Source organism: Miniopterus natalensis, chromosome 8, assembly GCF_054644295.1.
Source record: "Miniopterus natalensis isolate mMinNat1 chromosome 8, mMinNat1.hap1, whole genome shotgun sequence".
Taxonomy (NCBI): Eukaryota; Metazoa; Chordata; class Mammalia; order Chiroptera; family Miniopteridae; genus Miniopterus; species Miniopterus natalensis.
The window spans coordinates 67,720,001-67,742,329 of record NC_142088.1 but is presented as its reverse complement, the minus strand read 5'-3'; the positions used below and the strand labels follow the sequence as shown (position 1 = coordinate 67,742,329).

The window sequence follows — 22,329 nt, the reverse complement described above, 5'->3', positions numbered from 1 at the left end:
GCTGGGAAGCGCATTGTCACCCTGCCCTGCCCTTGCGCGGGCCTGACAGTGGTATTTCATCTGGCCTTAAAAAATCCAATCATGCCCCGGCCGGGCGTGGCTCAGCTGTTGAGCATCGACCTAGGATCCAGGCGATCGGGGTTCGATTCCCGGTCAGGGCACATGCCCGGGTTGCAGGCTCGATCAATGACTCTCTCATCATTGATGTTTCTATCTCTGTCTCTCCCTCTCCTTTCCTCTCTCTGAAATCAATAAAGATATATATAAAAAAAAAAAAAATTCAAAAAAAAAAAAATCCATTCTCAACTTTTGTGATTTTTAAAAAAAGCCTTACTGTAGAGTTCATGCTCTTATTTATGCCCTTTGATATGACTGTACTTCCTTTCATCAAATTCACCATAGTCACTTCTCCCTGCACAGTTAATATAGATGTGCTGCGTTTTCTGTGCTGAAGCGTATGAGCAGCCTGCCCTTTGGGTCCACATTGGATCAAGATAAGCCTAGAACTGAACCAGCGAGGGTGAGGTGGATGGAGAAGTGGTGGCTGGGTGTGAACTCCTGGAACCTGCAGAGGCTGGTGGGCTCTGGGTGGCTAACTTCTCAGCACTGGATCTCCAAGTTCAAGGATGGAGGGTAGAGAAGGGCTCGCCTCCACCCTCAGATTGCCTCGAGCTCCAGGAGCTGGGGTGGCCCCAGGAGCTGGCCTGTGGAGGGAAGCGGAAGAATCAGCCTGTGGATGAGTGGACCTCCCTTGCACAGACACATAGTTCAGGTCCACACGGGCCACACAGTGAAATGGCAGTGCCGCTCATGGTGTGGTGCGTACTATGCACGGGTGCATTTATGGAAACCAAATTCCTCTAAGGTGCAACACCACTTTATACTTCTAACTGCGCCAGACAACCTGAACGTCAGCCTGGGAGATACACTCTCACTGACAGAGTTGCAGCAAACTCCTTTGAACTGTTGGGAGTGTCTGAGGCAGTGAGCATGGGGCAGCTGGTGGGCACTTGGTGGACTAACTTGACCATGGGAAGCTTCCAGACTCATCCCTGTACACAACTGCTCAGCCCAGAGCAGCTGCTCCAAAGGAAAAAAAATAATTAGACAGCATAAGGCTCCCTTATGGCTTAAGATTCTCTCCGCCTCCTGGTTTAACACAGCCCCCTCTGGTATGTGGTGCTTTGGGCTATAGTTCTTTGAGTTTCTGTCTCATTCAAAATGTCTTTGAAGCCAGACTCAGTGTAAGGCTGACTGGGATAATGGAGGGCAGGTTATAGCTTGATCAACATTCATGTTTACAATGGTTGCTTAAAAAGGAAAAGCTAATTGTGGCTTTCCAAATACCCAGGTGACAGGAATACTGCTACACAGAGCCTCCTTGGGCACAGCAGTTTCGGGTGGTCTTCAGTCCTTTATCTTTGCTTCACCTTACCCGTTCCTTTAAGCTGCCTCCCTCCCCCCCTCCTTTTCCTCGTTCATATATTTTACATAGGGCCTGACCCTGTCACTACCCCAGGTTTGATTAACTTAGGCCAACCCTTCGTCATACCCAGTTGCTGATTTCAGATGCAGACTAGGGAGATAAAAAACTGTCGAGGGGAAAATGGATGAGTAGCAGGTAAACGGGGGAACCAGTTTGTTCAGGCACGGCCTGCCACTTGCCTGGCTTATAATTAGAGGCATAAGGAATGTATTTTTCCTCCCAGTTTTGGACCCTGTTTTTCTTTTTCACAAAAACATCTGAATCCCGTGTTTAGTGGGATCTTATACTATTTTGCTGGCAATTCCACAATAGCCAACAAACTTAGGGACTGCCGAGGGAAGCCAGATATCTCTGCCAGAGTAAATGCATTCCTGGACCTGACATCTGGGTCTTGCAGCTGGAAGGAAGGAGGAGACAAAAAAGAAATAGCTCTGAGTGTCATCAAAGGCAGTTGATGATGCCAAGTGAGTATGGAAATTATATACAGTACAGATGCCATTTTCAACATCAGACAAATAATGCGGCTATTTAGGGAAAACAAAGATGTGCTTACAGATTGATCATCCGTGTACGTGCAATGAAAATGCTCAGAGCTTCCAGAGTGATCGGAACGGCTGAGTGCTCATTTCCAAACTACTCACATTCTTTTCTGACTGTGATTCTGAAAGGATAAGACTGAAGTAGTCAGATTTGTGCCCCCACCCTTTTATGAAAACAAGAGGAAAAAAAATGTAGTAACTTGAAACTGAGCTCTACAAACAATCTCTGCATGGATATTTAAGTTTTTAGACTTATGCCAGCTTTTCTTGTAGGCAGCATTTTCGATTGCTTTGTGTGACAGACAAGGGGATATGAAAGCAAGAAGTACGCCCTGTTATCTACAGGCCATGATCAATCACAAAGAATTAATTCATTGTGCCTATATTGGAGGGAGGAGAAGGAACAGTGAAAGAGGAAATTGGAAATGCTAATGAGCATGAAAGCACCTAGGCCCCCTTTCCTTCCTATCCTCTTTTGACTTAGATCTGTTCAAGATTGGAGGCTCCAGGATGCCCAGAGCCACTAATGTGCAGGTTGGGGTGTGCTGGGTAAACACGGGGGGAAGTGTGGGGCAAATACCAGCTCCAGGCCCAGGAACAAACATTTCAAAAAGCACTCTATTATTTTTTCAAAATTATTATTTTCAAAACACACATATCTTCAGGGGCGAGGTCTTTTCTTTGTAAGAGGGTCTTTGGCAGGGAGAAGCCTGGCAGGAGATGGATCCTCTCATTTAAAAGATGACTTGAAACTGGGAATCTTATGTTTCCATTGGAACAGCAAGTGGGTTTAAGTCACGTGGTTCTAGTTTTTAACTCCTCTTTTAAAAAGTTAATTTTTGTATTTTTAAAATATATATGTATAACTTATTAATAATAACCACCTTTTGCAGTTATTTAGCACTTTTCAATTTACAAACCATTTTTGTGTACAATATCTCACTGCTTTAAAAACTTTAACTCAAATAACTGTCTTCAAATATGAGCTGAGTTAAGTCAGATAGACTTCGGCATACATAAGAAGTAGAAACAAAGAGAAATAAATCTAGACAAATTTCAGGAAAACTTTAAAACAAATAAAGCTCATCCTTAACACCCATGATTCCATCCAATGCTCTTTCCCCAGTCACTGGGTCATCTCTACTTATCTACATTTGCAGTTACCCTTGTTTTATGAAATCTAGGCTGCAGATAAAAGATACATAATTAGTTACTGCATCTACCGCGCCATGGGACTTTTATTTTTGTTGATGTTTGAAGGGAAATTACGACTTGGTGGTTACTATGTCACTTCAGATCTTCTGGGTATTGAGTTCTGAGCATGCTCAGTGGCATCTCTAGAATTTCTTGGTAGGAGGGCTTAGGGGTGGAAATCTGTAAGAAGGTTGCAGCTGGGAGACTTGGCTTGAAGCTATGTTTGTGTAGCAAGCATGCTGTTGTCACTTCTATTGTACTGTTATTTGTGGTGGCTTGGAGGCCTGTTGAAGCTAAAACCCCTAAACCTCCCTCTTGACGGTGCCACTGATCTTGTCCTGAGACTGTATTTCCCAAAGTTGGCACCACTGGCATTTGTGAATGGACCGTGACCATTTTTCTTTATGCAGGCCTGTCCTGTGCTGTAGGACTTTCAACATCTCCTGATGCTGCTCACTAAATGCCCGGGAACAGGGTTGGCTGTTGTGACAACCAAACTAATTCTCATGTTTTCAGCTACCCTTGTTGAGAATCACTAGGTCTATTTCACTTCTCAAGATGATACTTTTTCTTTATAGGAACATTTGGGAGAAAAATGAATAAACGTGCACAAAGCAGGCAGAGTCATGGAAAGACAGTGTTATTTGCAACAATGGCTCTGCATTTCCCCCACTTCCATACCTTCCGTGTGCACAATACATGCCCATCAGTAATGGCTCTCATTAAAAGGAAATGTTTTCCATTTATTTAGGGAAGGGGAAGGGATAGGATTCCCTTTGAAAAATCTCCTTCTTTAGATTCAGCACCCATAGGGGGACATAACTACTGCCCACCTCTGATTGAGCGTCCCTGGTCAACAGAAAGTGCACTAGACAAGGAAGCTAATTTGTCATGAAATAACTGTTCTGTTGTGCAAGCCATTTAACCTCTTTATGCCTCAACTGCCTCATCTACAAGATGGGGATAATAATCCACAGTCTACCTACCTCATAGGGTGAGGACAAAATTATGAACATGAAAGTGCTCCGAGAAGTTAAAAGGATAATAGATAAAATGGTACAACCACTATGAAAGACAGATGGGGGTTTCTCAAAAAATTAATACTAGAACTGCTATGTGAACCGGCAATCCCACTCCTGGGTATTTACCCCCCAAAATGGAAAGCTGGGTCTTGAAGAGATACTCGCATACTATGTCCATAGAAGTATCATTGTTCACAATAGCCAAGAGGTAGAAGTAACCCAAATGTCCACTGATGAATGAGTGGATAAACAAAATGTGGTATATATATACAACAGAATATCATTCAGACTTAAAAGGAAGGCAGTCCCGTCACATGCTATAGCGTGGAGCAACCTTGAAGATAATATGCTAAGTGAAATAAGGCAGTCACAAAAAAAGACAAATACTATGTGATTCCACTTATATGAGGTAACTAAAGTAGTAAAATTCATAAAAATATAAAGTAGAATGGTGGTTTACCAGGAGCTGGGGGAGGGAGAAAAGGGGAGTTGTTTGGTTAGTATAGAGTTTCAAATTTGCAAGGATTGTCATAGCAAACTACCACAGACTGGGCGCTTTAATGACAGAAACTTCCTTTTCATAATTCTGGAGGACAGAAGTCCAAAATCACAGTGTTGGCAGATTTGGTTTCTCCTAAGGCCTCTCTCCTTGGTTTGCAGACGGTCGCCTTCTTACTGTGTCCTCACATGGCCTTTCATCTGTGCACGCTCATCCTTGCTGCGTCCCCCTCTTCTGATAAGGACACCAGCTTAGGGCCTCACCCTTACAACCTCATTTAACCTTCCTTATATCTTTAAAGGCCCTATCTCCAAATAGAGGCACATTACATTAGGCTTCAGCATATGAATTTTAGGGGGGCTACAATTCAGTTCACCACTCAGCCCTATCGGAGCAGGCTTTGACTCAGGAGCTAGTGAGGGAAGAAGACCATGGCAGCAGCAGTGAGCTCCTGGTTCAGAATTCAATGGGGCTGGCAGCAGTAGAGACTGAATTCCAGGTTCAAACATTGCTACGAACTGGCACAGAATGGCAATGCAAGCTGAAATGCTGGTGCTTGGTGGTAGCAGCCATGATTATCATATCAGACTAGCTCTGCAATGAAGTGGGCATTATTTCTAGAAGTTTAACTTCAGGGGTGATTCTCCAGTCTTCTTAACAATTCTGCTTTGCCTTATGTTCATGATGTTTATGGTACATGAGTAAAGTAATGTGATTCTTCTTTATTTGGTACAAATAATTAGTCATTCAGCATGACTTCTATGGCATGAATATGTCCACAGAGTATTTTGTTCAAAATTTTTTATACCCATTCAAATAAGAGTGATTTGGAAATTTTCAAGAACAAAAATATCTTTGTAATTGAAGTTTTCTACCTATTAGGAATGGCTTGGCCAAATTGTAGAGCCTGGGTCTCCCGTACCCTTTATATAAACTCTCTTTCTACCTAATCACTTAGAGTTGACTTGCACCACTTGAAATTAAAAATCCGGATGCCTAGATTATGGCAACAGACTGGCAACCTGGTGCTTATACTCTGTCTTAAAAACCACTGTCAAACAAATATTCCTAATACACTGCTTTCATCACGTGTATCTCTGTCTACAAATCCTTAAGGAAACTTGGGTGCTATTATCTTAGCTTTTTGATGTCATTTGCAAGTGTCAGAATACAAAGTCAAGCTAGCAGAAGTAAAAAATGTTATTTATTGGCTGACACGGCTATAAAGTCTAAAGGGGTAGGTAAAGCTTCGGGCATTCACGCATGGCTGTAGTCAGAGGCTCAAATCATATTCTTAGGTCTGTGTTTGTCTTCAATTCCCAGATCCCTCCAGGTGTCAGCAAAGTTAGACCCTGGCCACTTGATTTTGGAAGAAGAACGAGATGGAGACATTCTCTTTCTCTTTCGATTATACCTGCATGAGTCATGTGTTTTCCACTGGGCCAATCAGTGTCCAAAGGATTGGATTCTAATGGGCCAGCCTAGGCTGTGCACTAGCTGCTAAGGTGGGAGAGGAAGCCACGGACCCTCTAAGTCAGGGAATCCCAATTGCTCACAAGCAAAAGCGTCTCAACAAAATAATTCAGAAACACACCAGCTTTGGGGGTAGTGTATTTTCCACCCCTCTAAACCACGCTGGCTGTTTTCTCGTCCTGCCAACGGGAAGTTAGCTCTGGTGTCCTGGACACTAGTGATGACCCTGGGTTTTCCCAGGAAGATGCTGTCTGTGTCTGAGGAAAGCTTTCTCTGGAAGTAAATGCAGATTGTCCTCCTAGGCCAGAGGACTGTGTGCTGTGTTTCTGCTTTTCCATACATGTGGCTTTTGAAGCTTAATTCATTTTCCTCTAGTGCTGGCAACATCGCCAACCCTTTGCTCCACTCAGCCCTGCAGGAGGCCCATGTGGTCTTTAGACAGCCTACTCCCTGCACCCAGGGACAATTGGACCCATTGTTTCATAGGGTTTCCTTTAGGCTAATCTGAGGAGTTTGAAAGAACCCATTTAAAGAAGTCTGATGAATAAGTACAAAATAAAGATCAAACTCAGGCACAATCAAAAGCTGGTTGTTAACAGACAAGATGTTCTTCAAAGCCTTTATCAGGAGCCAGGGGAGACTTATCTTGCAGCACTGTGTGGAGAAAGTAGGCGGGTCTGGGGGCATTCATTTGAAGTTCTAAACAGATGACTGCTGGCCTGGCAGCTGGGCTCAGAATTATCAGTAAGTCTCTTGGGTTAAGTGGGCAGCACTGGTAGATAGGGGCCTGGGAAAAATAACTCATGTAGTGGGTAATGTTTATTGAAAAAGTCCTCCAAACCTGCCTGTCATTGCACCCACTTCCAGGAGGGAGCCACATGATGCAAGTTAGAGAAGTTCTTTCCTGATCCTGGATCCCTGGTTTAGGAAATTGAGTCTTCCTGGTGTCATATAAGCTTTGTACCTACATTTAAGATTATAAACAAATGCACAGAGGCATTAGGTTCCTTAAACCAGCACTAGACTGGGGCATGATGGTCCTTCTGGGTCTGGCTCTCTAATGCCTGATGTTAACAATAATGAGTAACGTTTATTGAATGTCCCCCATATACAGGCTGGCGTTGTGCCCAGATGATCTCATTTGAGCCTTACCACACTCTAGACTCTTATTATCCTCATTTTACAGATATAGAAACTGAGACCCTGAGAAGTTCATGTAATTCACTTAAAGTTTCACAGCTAATGCATAAGAGAGCTGGGACCTGAACTTCTGTGGCTTGCTATGTCCAAAGCCTATGCTATTAACTGCTTATTATACTGCTGTTCTAACTAGACCCACCAAGGACTTCACCTGCCTTTTTCTTAGAAAATGGGAACTGAGTTATTCTCATTTCAAATCTCAGTCCCACATAAAGAGACTGAGTCACATAGAGGTTCAAGTGACCCACCTGGAATGATTATGGTTCACAGAATGGCAGTAAGGGAATTGACAGTAAGGGATGGACTTTTTTTTCTTATTGTAAAAGACAAGCTATTATTCAAACACCGACAGATTTAAGGACATGGAGGTGGTGATGGCAGAGATGCTACCCAGGACCTAGAGTTACTCAGGTACACATTTGAGTGAATGTGTGTAACAATTGCTATTAAACATACATATGTGTTTTAATATCATCACTTAAAGGAACGACTACAAATTGTGTTGACCCAAACAGTAGCCATTAGTTCCATGTAGCTATTTAAATTTATATTAGTTAAATTAATTAAAATTTAAACTTTAGTTCCTCAGTTCCATCAGCCACTTTTCTTTCTTTTTTTTTTTTTTTTTTTTAATCCTATAAGGCGTTTATTGAGAAGGCTGGCCAGCCAAGGAGACAGGGAGCATTCAATCATCCGAAACCTGTCTTCAGGAGTGGCCTGAGGGACAGGGTTATATGGGGAAATGGGGTAAACCGAGGCTGGGAACGGAGTGCAGCTACATGCAGTCCTGGAAGTCTGCTGATGTCATCCTTTCGTTCTTGGTCACCTAGTGATGTCGAGATAAGACCATGTCTTGACTCCTGGTCCGGCCACCCTGACGGTGCCTGTTCACGGACACATGGCCCACAGCTGCGTCACCTCCTTAATCGCTTCGTCGGGATCAAGGGGAGCGCACGGGCGCAGAGGCCTAGGAGAAAGAAACTTAACACATGAGTATATGTGTTCTATAATTTATAAGCGATATAATTATATTTCAGATTAACTCAGGTGCTCCGTCTTTGGACATTATAAGTGCCCCTATCACTTCCTCCTCTGATTAGGTAAATTAGTTGATACCTATCAGACATATACTATACTAAATCATATTCTTAAATCCATCACATTGCTGTAGTGCTAAAATCTTTGCTTCTGCCGCACGGCGCCTGTCCACCTTGGGGTGGACAAACTGGCAGAGGCTGGAGAAGAGAGGCACACATTGTAGACAACAACACAAAATTAGACAAATGAATATGAAAAGTAAAAAGACCAGGACTGCTTCTTTTATCCCAGTCCAGCTGGGTAACCAAGAAGTCAGGGCAGCGAACTCCTTGGTAAAGAAGCCTTCCCTTTGTGTGACATGGGAAAGAGTATCTTTGACTTTCTGTAACTTATGCTCTATGAGTTCACAGTTATCAGTTAGATTGAAACAGCACATACCCTTAAAATCTTCACACTCCTGAATGTGTCTGAGTAATAGATAATCAATGGTAGCTTGATTTTCTAGGATGGCTTCTCCTACTTGCCCTAGCTCCTGACCCATAGCTGCTATAGCGTGGCAGGTGGAATTCAGAGCTTTTACCATAGCATAAGCCAAGTTAGTTACTTCAGCATTCAATCATCCTACCATCACTGGAGTGACAAATATAGCCATAGAGATATATTCAGCCTGGCTAAACAGATGAACTTCACCGTCACAGTTTTCATCTAGTATGAGTCATGGTGCACTTGTTGAGGATGAGGCTTCTGTGGCAATATTACAGTCAAGAGTCCAATTGTGCAAGGGCCCCCGGCACTATTCATAGGTACAGAAGAATATGCTCTTAAACCACAGAGTAAGAGTAAGAACCAACCAGGGGGAATGTGAACATGCCCATTTCCATAAGATATAGAGGAATTTTCTTTTGAACAGTTCAACTGCTGCTGATTTTTCAAAGATGAACAGTTTCCTGGACATCCTGTAAAGTATACACACTGTCCTGTGGAAGCTACTCCTGCTACTTTACTAGAAAACATAGGACAATCCCTTTCAACAACAGGGCAATTTGTAGCATCTGGTCTCAATGCAGATGAGTCTCCTGACATAGTTTTGGCTCGAAACCTTTCCTGAGGCCTAGATGTTATCTCTACAGAGGAAAGGTCAGGGGGTCCAAACAGCAAGAACAGTGATATGCTGCTAATACAGGCCATCCTGGTGGGGAGGTCCCATCCTACCTACAATTGTCCCTTACTAGGCACCTGGGGCTTTCCACCCTGATGACCTTCTGTACCTGGCCCCTTGTCTTTGCTCTGCTTATGTCTGTCTAACTGCCTACCACATCCCCCTCAAGGGCCTTGGCTCTGAATTATTCCAGAGAGAAGGGGCAAAGGGTCTCTTCTTATAGCTATTTCCTGCCAAAAGGGGGTGGCATTTTCCTTCAGAGACAAGAGGTCCTTGCTCTCTTTCAGAGGGACAGTGAGGCTGGGGCATGAAAGGAGGGGGCCGTGCTATCTAGAGGTGGTTTTCCCCTAAGTACCAGTACAGCTTGTAACCTGGTGGAGACAAACTGTATTATGAATTTTAGTATTATTGGGATAAAGCTAGAACAATAAGAATTATCACAAATGGTCTGGTGGAAGGAAAAATGAAAGAAGAAAACATTTCAGTTCTAATATTTTCCTATTGAAGCAAGTTTCCCCCCTAAAATCACCCTCATTTTATTAAAGAGTCAAATTAAGACCAATCTCTACTGTATTATTCAGTTTCAATTTGGCCTGATTGTTTGTATGAGCCTAATAAGAATAGCACTTGACCATATAGACTTTTAAAAATCTGCTTTGCTAGAATCTCATGATTGAGCTTTAATTAGCCTCCAGGGCAAAGAAGCTGAGCTACCTAGTTGCCATCAGGTTTTCCCTGCAATACCTATATCCTTGGGTGAATTCCTCAAGGTCTTGAAGTGCCCAAAATGTTTTGAGGTTCTTTCCTTGCAATCTCCCAGGATAGCAACCTTCGTCCCTTACCTGGAAAGACTGCCATGAACCATATGACCAAGCAAGGTACCAGGCTATTTCTCCAAGGTGCTTTTATTGGCTTCAAAGTGAGCCTTTGTTTTCTTGAGGCTTTCTGGTGATATCCGGAGTCCAGGTATGTCTCTCTCAGATATGACATTCTGGTCCAAATCTTGGTTAATAAAACCACAATTGAAAACTGGTCTTATTGAATTCAGGCAAAGAAACTTAGTGCCATAATTCATTTATTAAGAATTGCCAAATTCTGGAGATCATATAGGGAGAAAAATATAATTTACCCATGTGCTTTAAGAAAAGAAACAAGTTTTCTTATGTCTGAAAAACAGGCCAGATTAGAAATCAAAAATATGTTTAACAAAAGTTACAAAAACTATAATTATTTTCAGTTTATTCAGTCCTATAATCAATTTTTAAAAATTAATTAATTAATTAAAAATTTAAAAATTTATCTTTATTATTGAAAGTATTACAGATATCTCCCCTTTTCCCCCCATTGATCCCCTCCACCCTCATTCCCCCCTCCCCCGCCTTCACCACATTATTGTCTGTGTCCATGGGTTATGCATATATGCACATATGTTCTTTGATTAATCCCTCCCCACCTACTGCCCCACCCTTGCCTTCCCACTGAAATTCATCAGTCTTGTTCCATGCTTCTATGTCTCTGGATCTGTTTTGTTCCTCAGTCTATTTTGTTTATTAGATTCCACATATGAGTGAGATCATGTAAAACTGAACCAGGAAAAATCAGAAAACTGGAATAGGCTAATAACAACTGATGAAATTGAAGCAGTAATAAAAATACTCCCAGCAAACAAAAGCCCTGGTCCAGATGGCTTCGCAAGGGGAGCTTTCTAATCCTTTAAGTTGTAAGGTTACATAGTTTACTAAAAATTTTTCTTGCTTTTTGAGGTAGGCCTGCAGTGCTATGAAATTCCCTCTCAGGACTGCTTTTGCTGTGTCCCATAGATTTGGGGTTGTTGTGTGCTCATTTTCATTTGTTTCCAGGAAGTTTTTGATTTCTTTCTGGATCTTCATTGTTTAATAGCATGCTATTTAGCCTCCATGTGTTTGAATGTTTTTGAGTGTTTTTACTGTAGTTGATTTCTAATTTCATGCCCCTGTGATCCGAGATGCTTGACATGATTTCAATCTTCTTGAACTGTAGAGACTTGTTTTGTGTCCTAACATGTGGTCTATCTTTGAGAATGACTCATGTGCACTTGAGAGGAATGTATATTCTGCAGCTTTGGGGTGAAATGTTCTGTAAATGTCAATTAAATCCATCTGATCTAGTGTGTCATTTAGAGTCACTGTTTCTGTGTTGACTTTTTGTCTGGAAGACCTATCCAGTGAAGTCAGTGGGGTGTTCAAGTCCATAACTATGACTGTATTGCTGTTGATCTCTCCTTTAAAGTCCTTAAGGTTATTATTGATAGGTCCTTCTTTATTGCCATTTTAATTCTTTATGCCTATGTTTCTCTCTCTTTTTCTTCTTATTATTACAGCAGTCCCTTTAACATATCCTGCAATGCTGGTTTGCTGTTGATAAGCTCCTGTTAAGTAAAGACAACAGGAAGTAGGTGTACCTTTGTGCCTTCCACTTGTGTTCTAAGAAGGTTCTGTCTGGACGGCACCTGGGCATTGACTCGTTTGTCAGCAGCAGTTAGCTCTGAATGGCCTCACCAGCCTTCCAGGGTGACCCATAGCTGACCCACCGGTGGAATGCATGAATAAGATCATGTAGAGGTGCCTCCCCTCCCCCGTGGTTATGGTAACCACACATAGGTTCCTCCATTGCTATAGAAAACTCCATAAATCAAGCACTTATAAGAAATCCTGTAAGAATAGCTTCCCAAGGGGCTCTGATCAGAACTCTGACAGGGACGCTCACCGGACACCCCTGAAGCCAAGGCACTGCCTCAGTTCCTCTGTGTCTTGGAAACACTCTTTGGGTGGTGAGGAATTTCTTTACTCTTTGTCTTGCTTTGCTTTACTCTGTCTTTTTTACCTAATGCTCCAATAAATAGTGTTTTGTTGCCTCAACTCTGTCTCAAGTGTGTGTGGTGAATGCTTATTCGACCTCCAAATTCTGTGGCCACTTAGGACGTAGCCCCTTGTTGCTACAACTCCTTTAACCTTTTTTGTGTCTGGGAAGCTCTTTATTTCACTATCTATTTTAAATGATAGCCTCTTTGGATAGACTATTCTTGGTTTCAGGTCCTTGTTTTGCATTACCTTGAATATTTCATGCCATTCCCTTCTGGCCTATAGAGTTTCTGATGAGAAGTCAGCTGACAGCCTTACGGAAGTGCCTTGGTAGGTAACAGCTTGCTTTTCTCTTGCTGCCTTTAAGATTCTCTCTTTGTCTAGAATTTTTGGCATTTTAATTATGATGTGTCTGGGTGCCGGCCTTTTTGGATTCTTCTTCCTTAGGACTCTCTGTGCCTCCTGATTTTGTGTGACTTTTTCCTTGATCAGGTTAGGGAAGTTTTCTGCCATTGTTTCTTCAAACAGGTTTTCGAACCCTTGCTTACTTTCACTTTCAACCTCTTCTGGCACTCCTAGGATGGGAATATTGTTAAGTTTCATGTTGTCGCACAGCTTCCTTAGACTGTCCTCCTGTTTTTAAGTTGTTTTTTCTTTTTGGATCTCTGATTGAGTGATTTTTTTTCTATCCTGTCTTCTAATTTGCTGACCCAATCCTCAGCTTCTCTTAACCTGCTGTTTATTCCTTCCAATGTTTTCTTTATTTCTACTGTCATTCTTAATTTTCTTCATAGTTTCTATATCGTTTTTCATGCTGTTGAGCATCTTTACAATCAGTATTCCGAACTCTATATCTAATAGATTACTTATCTCTATTTCATTTAGCTCTTTTTCTGGACACTTCTCTTGTTCTTTCATTTGGGGCTTGTTTTTTGTCTCCCCATTTTGGCTGCCTACTTCGGTTTGTTTCTATGGATTAGGTAGGCCTGCTAGGACTCTCAGTCCTTTTGGAAGGTCTTTGGTGCAGGCCTATGTCAGACGCTATTTGTGACTGGCCCTGAGTATCCTGTTTGGAGCTATCAGCAACCAATGGCTTGAAGTTCCCTCTGTTGGGGCTGGGTGGTTTTGGACAGGATCAAGATACACACCAAAGACTGCTTTTCCAAGGCCTGGGTCCAGAAGCAGATCAGGCAAAGACTCAAATCACTTTGAAGTCTGCCTCTGCATGTAGGCTGGTTGATCTTAGTCTCTTAACGAGCTTCAGGCTGTAGAAACTCCATGGGGTAGGGCAAGAGGTTTTCCAACAGGGTAGGGCAATTGCTTCCCCCTCAGGCAAAAGCTCCTTGGAAGGTAAATGTCTGCCTGTGAAAGATGTCCTCTGCAGTATGGGGGAATGACTCAATAGAAGAATCCAGAGGAGTGCCCTCTGAGCTCTATCTCCAGAGCCCACAATCCTAGATTCTTCTCACACAGCTACAATCCACTCTGCACTCTCTCTGCTGGAGCCCAACGTGAGTGGCTACACACAAAACTTTGTGTGTTGACTCTTTCAGAGGGTGCCTGCATTTCCAGCCATCTCTCCATAGCAGACAGAAAGCCCTTTGCTTTTCACAGCAGATGTTATGTGTGCACCTTTCTCAGTTCTGGTGCTCTTGGCTGGGAAGCCCAGCCTGGGGTTTAGGCCCCAGAGTCTTCAGTGGGAACTCCCCACTGTTGAGATATTCCTCCAGAACTTCAGCTGCTGCCTGTGGGAGCCCAGCCAGCTCTCTTGTGCCTCCACATTTCCTACCAGTCTCTATGCAGTCTCCACTTTTCGTGCTTGGTTATGAGGGTGCTCTTCAGCTCGCCTCCAGTAGCAGTTGACTATTCATGAATTTTTTTCTATATTTTAGTTGTAATTCGAGTTTGGTCCTGGGAGAGTGTCAGTGTAACTTCCACTCAGTCTGCCACCATCTTTAATCCTCTCCATTAGCGACTTTTCAAGTGCCTTATAGCAGATAGAGCACTTCCCCATCATTGTAGATACGTTCCATTGGCCAGTGCTGCTCCCAAACTTCCCTTGACTCACGCTCCATTTGTCTGCTGTTCTTCCCTGTATAAATCCTTGAAAGAGTTGGCTCTACTTGTAGCTCCACTTCCCCACCTTCCTTTTTCTCCTTAGTCTGCTCTAGGCTTTTCATATCGACTACTTCCCTGAACCCTCTTTGTCAAAACCAGTGGCCAATGTCCTCATCTTGTCCATCCTCTCAGTGGCATTGGATGCTATTGGTCTCATTCTTCTTCTTTATTATTTATTTATTTATTTATTTATTTATTTATTTATGAAACTGTTCATTTTCCATCAATCTTATTTCCAATTTGTTTAAGAGTTTATAGAAGAACAGTTTAAGAGCACTCAGTGGTTGTTCCTACCCATTCAGTGGCCTGAGTAATGGGGGCTGCAGACCAGTCTTCAGTGGTGGGTTGAGTACTCCAGTCTTCAAGTAGGAAACTGCTGAATGGGCACAGGGTACCTGCACCTTCAGATCCACCTGCAACCTCAGGCTGGGCAGCAGTGAACTCAGGAGCTGGAGTAGTCCATTCACCGTGAAATTCATCCTTGGCCACAGCCTTTTCAATAGTGGCCCGCTCTTTTTTTTCAATCTTTTCAAGTTCTCTGTAGAAGTAACGATCAGGCAGGACCTCCCATGGGTCCTCACAGAAGATGGTACCACGCGTGCACAGTACTTCCCTGGCCAGCCTCCACCACATCAGACCCAGAGAGTAAGCCCCCTTTTTGCAAAGGATTGCAGTGTCCACAGAGATAGGACGCTTATCAGCCCTGGGATTAGTAACCACCAGAAGTCTCAGCTCCTGGAAGGCTACCTGGATCTGGTTGGTGAAGGTTCCAGGAGTGAAGCAACAGCAATAGGAGTGGCTCCTGTGGCAGCAGCCAACTTCAGCACAACTCTGGCCAGTATTCCTGGAGGATATGACACAGACATTAGTGGGGTTTCAATGGCAGCAATGGCACGAGATGCCAGCAGAAGATTCTCCCACGTTCTTTTCAGATTTATGTTGTAGATGCCATCACTTTTCCTTTTGTAGATATACTGTTCCATCTGAAAGTAAAGATTGGTGTCACCTAGGTAGGTTCCTGCTGCAAGGAATTTGAGGACACCCTCCTCCTTCATTTGCAGCACATCAAGGGCTCTGGACATTGTGAAAAGTTTCCCTTTAAGTTACATGGAAACCAAGAACAATGCCGTATGGGCCCCTCTCTAGGTAAGGCAGAAAGAACACTCTTCCTCTTTAAACACTTTCTTCTCTGAGCTTCTGGAAAACCCCCTGTCTTGGTTCTGTTCCTACATAAATGGGGCATGTGGCATTCTCCTTTACTCCCTGTTCCTCCCCGACAGGAACTTCTCATTGCAGAGCCCCTGGGGCTCAGTCTTCAGATCCCCTGTCTTAGGTATCTGCATTCTTTCCATAGGTGATCTCAACAGCCAGAAAGCAGAAATCACAGCACAGTGTTCCTGGGTTTAAAGCCTTCCAATGGCTTTCCATTATAACCTGAGTAAAATCCAAGGTCCCCACTGTGACCTTCAAGGCCCCACATGAGAGAGCCTCTGCCTACCTCTCCCCTGTTTTATCCGTGCTGGTTTTCTCTCTGTCCCTTGACCAGGCTGTTTGCTCCTGGCTCAGAGCTGTTGGATTAAACTGCTTTCTTTCATGTCTTTCAATGGTTGTTCCTTGTCATCATTTGGATATCTGGGTCGTAACTCAAGTATCATCTCATAAAAGTCATCCTTGACCACTCTAGATTCAGCATCTCTCCCTATCACATGCTAATATAACTTGTCCTGTTTTATTTTGTTTATGTCATTTATTAGTCACTGAACTTTCCTAATTTATGTTTTACAGTCTGTTTTCTGACATCAGCATATAAACTCCTTGGGGGGCAGGGTCTCTCTTTGTCTTGTCTTGATAGGCACATAGTAGGTGCTTAGTTAAGGTTTCTTGACTTAAAATGTTTGCTGACTAACAATCTGGCCGCGAGTCAGAGTGGGGATATTAAGACTGTAGCAGACTCCCTGAGTCAGTCAGAGACAGAGAAAGATCCAATTACGTTAGTTGGGTGTACAGCTAGGAATGGAGAGCTTTGTTGAATGAGTCTGGCCTTGGCCAGCTGGGCATGGCCAGTGTTTTAAACTGATTTCCTTTATATTTTGTGACTCTACCAGTACCTTAAGAATGTCAATTTTCCTTAATCTTTTTGTTGATTTCCTCTCAAACATGTTAACCCTACATCGGTATGACTGGACAAACCATCCATAGACCTTGGTTTCCCTACTCATAAAGTAATTTGGTTTTGGGTAGAGAATTCCTAATCTTTCTTTCAGCATTTTTCTAATTGTCTGGTGTCACTTTAAAGATCCTCAGGCTATGCTCTTTCTGAAAATGAATTAATTTAACAATAATTTATAAAGTACTTTAAAAAAGTAATTTTACTTCTAGAACTTTATCCTAAAGAAGTAGTCATAAATTCAAAGAGATTCATTCCCAACTGTGTTCATCTTTAGAATCATAAATAATAATTAAAAAGTCAGAAACAACTTAAATAATAGTAAGAAAGGTTAAATAAATTCAGATACTTATGTGTTTGAATATTATATTAGAATATATTTGAATATGGATATAAAAATGCCAAGAACCTTTGGAAATGAATATTTCCTAAAAATATGATAATGAGGAAAAATTTTTACAATTCACTGTTAAATATTTTATAATCTCAATCTATAAAACACATGTGTTCATGGGAAGAAAACTGGAGGAAATAAAAATATAACACATAATTATCTCTGGGTCATGAGATTGGTCTACTTTTTATATTTGTCATTATTTTTGAAGTCAATGAAGAGGTAGATTTTGCAGCCAGTGAATTGCACTTTTAGTGAGAAATGGATTCTAGTGCTATGAGTTTGGAGTCAGAAGTCTCAGGTTTAGTGCAGTTTAGCTGAACAAATATTTAATGAATGCTTTTTATGGGTCAGGTGCTGTGCTGTGAGCTGGGAATAAAACCAGGTTGGGGAAGGCAGAGTCTGGCTAAGAGACAGATGCAACTGAAAACCTGTCATGGAGGTCATTGCAAGGCACTGTGGGATTGCAGGGAAGAAGGAGAGGGCATTTGGGAGGGAAAGATGAATGGAACAGAGCTTCAGAAACCGGGTCCTGAAGGTACTGGGTCCCAGTTCTTGTCCCACTTACTTGCTTGACCTTGGACCAATCATTTAACCTTTCAGCCTCTCAGTTCCCCATCTGTAAAATGAAACTGATACTACCAGCTCTCCCTACTAAACCAGGCTGTGAATTTTGCAGATCATATCAAGCGGATCATATCAAGACACTGTAGAAGTACTTTTGGCACCTGACAAGTGCTATAGTGGACTTACAGACTTAACCTAAAGACAGCAGGAAGTGGAAGCCTTGACTTAATGATTAATAGAGCAGCAAGGCCTGGGTCCACTTGGATGACAATTCTCTTGTGTATTGGGTGAGGTTGTCACTTCTCCCTTATTCTGACCCTAGCAGCTATTTTGTAGTGTGCTATTGCTCAAAGGAAGTGCAAAAAAGCTGATATGGGGATAAAATGGGTCTCTGCAGGAGATTCTCAGCTTCCACATTGTCGTGTTCCCTCCGTCCTTTCTCTGACTTGGCTCTGGGGGCGACCTTTGGAAATCATGTTTTTGACTCAGAGGAAATGGTGCTGCAATTGAGGACCCAAATCCCTATTATTTTGAAACTAACAAGCCCGTACTGTCTGGAATTAGACCGGGGTACTTGTGCGGCTGGTAGCCCTGGTGTTCCGTTTGCAACTGTTTAAGCTGGATTCTTCTGTGTCAGTGGCGTCTCCCATTGGCCTCAGTCCCTGGGTCACCACACATTTCAGAACTAAAGGGAAAAGCTGAAGCTCCTCCTTGCAGGGCCAGATCTCAGATCTGACTCAGGACAGCAAAACCACTAGAAATGGGGTTTGGTATTTCCGTAAAACAGCTTGTCTGCTTCTTCTGCTCCTCTTCTGGGCTAGTGCTGGCCCTTTTCTTGCACAGGGCAGTTGGTTCATTCTTTCTGTTTCTTTTTCTCTCTGATCTTTGTCTTTTTTTTTTAATCTCCTCTTTTCTCTTCCCTCCCTTTCATTTTTGACAAATATTTACCAAGAATCTATTATGCCTCTGGCACTGTGTTAGGCACAGTGGATAAAACAAATTGAAAATGCCACCAAGAGTTGGAGATAAATGCTAGGGAACTTTTGGAGATCTATGGCCACCAGGCAACATCACCAGGTAGGACTAGATCTCTCAGGTATGGCTTCATGGAGAAGCTGAGTTTTATAGTAAAGCTAGAACCTGCATATGTGGAGAGAAGGTGGAGGAAATAGGCCAAATAAGTGCATGGCAGTGGGACCATAGAATGTGTCCCCAGCGCAGTAGAAGGTGAGGTGCCAGAGCAGACAGAGGCTGGCCTGCTTTTGTTTCTCTTGTCTCTCACAGGGGATGAATGAAACCTCACTCAGCCATGAGATTTCTATTTCTTAGCATAAAACCCTTCCCTCCTCTGGTTCTGAAGGACTAACTCTGTACAGTTGGGATCTTCCAAAACTTAACACCCTGGCTGAAGAATGTTGTCATAAGATAAGAAGATGATAACAGCAATTAATACATACAGTTCAAAAAAAGTCTTTCCTTTTAGTTACAGAAAACATTAACATAATTAGCAATATCCATGTGTGTGTGATTTTTAAGGAAGGCTGCTTTCTCTATGGGATACTAAATAAAACCATTTTATAACTGCAGCCCAATCCTTAAGAAGCTTCATTGCACCCTCTACAAGCCACCAAGTGCCTTGAGGACAGGAACTGGGTCTTATTTATTCTTCTAATCATAATATGGTGCTTCATAAAAGTTTGTTGACTGATAGTACTAACGTGAATAGCCTCATAAGGGCATGTATTCTGAAAAACCTGGGAATAAGAATAAAGTGGAAGCGGCCCCATTTTCCAGGAAGATAAATTGAGACAGAGTGCATGAAAAGCTGTGCTTAGCCTTTCTGCCAGTATTTGACAAATTTCTCTTCCGAATTTTGGCCTCGTGGCAAGCTCTGCATGGCCTTGGCAGAGCAGGGCCTGTCCTGTCTACCACATGGCTGCTCCCCTGCAGTGCCAAAGGATGAGGCCATTTGGAGACAATCACCTTCTGTCTCTGAGCTTTGACATCTGGAAGGTGGATGACCAACAGGCCTTGGCTGGGCCTCCTGGCCCTTTAGCTTGCCGCATGTTGGTTGGAAGCCATTTTTTAGGAGAAAGCCATGGTGGTGAAGGTAACCTTCTGGGCAAATAATTCTGGTCCAGGGGCACCAGATGCAATAGGGAGTATGAGGCAATGAACAAATGAGCAAATGATTTCGTCTTAAAAGAAAATAAGATTTTGTCAGGGTTGTGGTTGTCCTTTGCTCAATAGGATTGGCACTCACTCTGTAGAGAAGCAGCCGAGTATGACTTGGTTAGAATCCAATTTTAGTAATTAGTTCTATTCACAATAAGGCGTGTTAATAGGTCCCATGTTGAGCAGGCAGAATCCCCTGTCTCAGGTGCCAAGTACCAATTAATGAAATCAACATTCAGGTCCCACAGGTAAACAGCCATTGTGTATCCATTCTCTTGGAGCTGTAGGCCAGCATTTCCCCCAGTAGCACAGATCCTAGATATATATAGACTGTAAGCTCCAGGAAGACAGGGGCCATGCCTGTTTTGTTCATCACTATATTCTCAGTTGCCTAGGTCACCCCTAGCATTATATTAGATTGCAAAAGCACAGTAATTCTTCCCCTCCCTTTATCCTTGCTCTTTGTAATGAGTTTGCAGTTCCTGGCTTTGGGACTTGCTTTGCCATACAATGTGGCAGAAGCTACACAGTGTCAGTTGTGGGGCAGGACTTTAAGAGGCCTTGCACACTTCTGCGCTCCTCCTTGGACCCTGCAGAGCCTCCATGTGAATGAGCTCAGGTTGGTCTGCTGGAGGCCTTGTCAGTCTTGTCACCCTAACTGGCAACCAGCCAACCCCCAGAAGTATAGCTGCCGAGATGACCAGTGATACTGCATGAGTGAATCTAGCTGAGACCAGAAGAATTGTCCAGCCAGGCCCAACCCAAAGATTACCTAAAGGAGTATGAACTAGAGAAGTGTTGATTGTTTTAAGCCACTAAGTTTGGAGTGGTCATGCTGAAAAAATTAACTGATTAAATACCCAATGTATATATGCGGAGAGATGGATGGATGATTAAGTAGATGTCACCCAATCTTAAATAACTTGCCCAGTCACTCTCTTTTGTATTATTGTTTTACTTTCTTCTTAACACTTACCACAAGCAGAAGTGATTTGTTCACTTGTTTGTTTGTTTATTTTCTATCTCCCTTTCCGATATGTAAGCTCCATGAGGATAGGAGGGGATCTTGCCAATCTTACCTTTAAATTCCTACAGCCTAGAACAGTTGAGGGCACACACTAGGCTCTCAATAAATATTGATTGAATGAAAGACTGAATGAATTTCATTAATATTACTTATAGTGAGGCTAGATGAGCAAAAAGCTCAAAAAGTGTATATTTGACATATTGGCTAAGGTGTCCTTTGCTCTTTGTGTTTTCCTTTTAGGGAAGGAAAAAAGTTTTCCTGTCCAGGTATGAAAATTAACTGACAAAGACAAATTAACAGGAGAAGGGCATATAAATTTATTTGATGTTAAGTTTTACATGACACGGGAGTCTTCATAAAAAAAGGAAGGACCTGACTCTAGCCAGTTTGGCTCAGTGAACCTGACCCTAGCCAGTTGGGCTCAGTGGTTAGAGTGTTGGCCTGCAGACTGAAGGGTCTCAGGTCTGATTACTGTCAAGGGCACCTAGCTCGGTTGCAGGCTTGATCCCTGGCCCTGGTTGGGGCGTGTGCAGGAGGCAACCAATTGATGTGTCTCTCTCACATCGATATTTCTTTTTCTCTCTCCTGTTCTCTCTGAAAAGCAGCGGAAAATATCCTTGGGTGAGGATTTAAAAAAAAAAAAAAGAAGACCTGCACAAATGGTTGATTCTGAGTGTTTTTATGCTAGATTTGATGAAAAGTAGACAATTGGATAGAAGTGTGATGGGCCAAGGAGTATGAGGTTAGCATAGTAAACTGGAAGCGATTTAGCAAGGACTGTTTGGATTCTTTTCCAGTGACCCTTTGTCTTTGAGATGAGGATGCCCCCCTCTTTTGGGTTTAGGGAGGGAACCTCTCTCCTGAGGGTTTTATGACCTGTTTCAGGGGAGAATGGGGAGGGGGGCTCAGAGTGACCTTCCTGCTTCCCCTGTTTTCTCAAACTCCAGCTTAAAATATGCAACACGCCAATGTGCCATTTTTTGGGGTAGCTGAACCCCATCCCTAGACATTTCAGACAGTTTTGGCATTGTCACAAATTATAGTCATTGTTACTTAAGGAGGAGGGGAAAAGAGGCAGGGAGACACTTCCTTTCCCCTGCTCAGATTACCCCTCCCAGAAAACTGCCCACATGGCTTCTTTTCAAGCCTGGCTCTGACCATGAGCTGCACTTGTCATATGTGACACAAATATGTGGCTGGCAGTGCACCCAGTACTCAGAAAACCTCGTGTGGAGGGATTCAGCCGGGTGGCTTAAATCTCTCAATTATTAAAAGACAGTGAGTGCCGGTTCCCTTGGAAATTTATGGTTTGCTGGGATCTTTCTTTTTATTCCTCCTTTCCATGTGGAGTTTGCATATCAAGTTTCTCTTCCTTAGTCTGTCTTTTGGGCCGTTTATTTGGCTTTCACTTCAGCCCATCAGGGCGCTGAC

At 42.8% G+C, this 22,329-nt stretch overlaps 1 long non-coding RNA gene and 1 pseudogene across 2 annotated transcripts in view; one reads left to right on the top strand and one right to left on the bottom strand.

Annotated features, from left to right (window-relative positions):
* LOC107531146 (uncharacterized) overlaps positions 1–22,329 on the top strand; it is a 172,890-nt gene that overhangs the window by 77,118 nt on the left and 73,443 nt on the right. The window lies entirely within an intron of this gene.
* On the bottom strand, positions 14,836–15,650 carry LOC107531138 (small ribosomal subunit protein uS2 pseudogene; annotated as a pseudogene).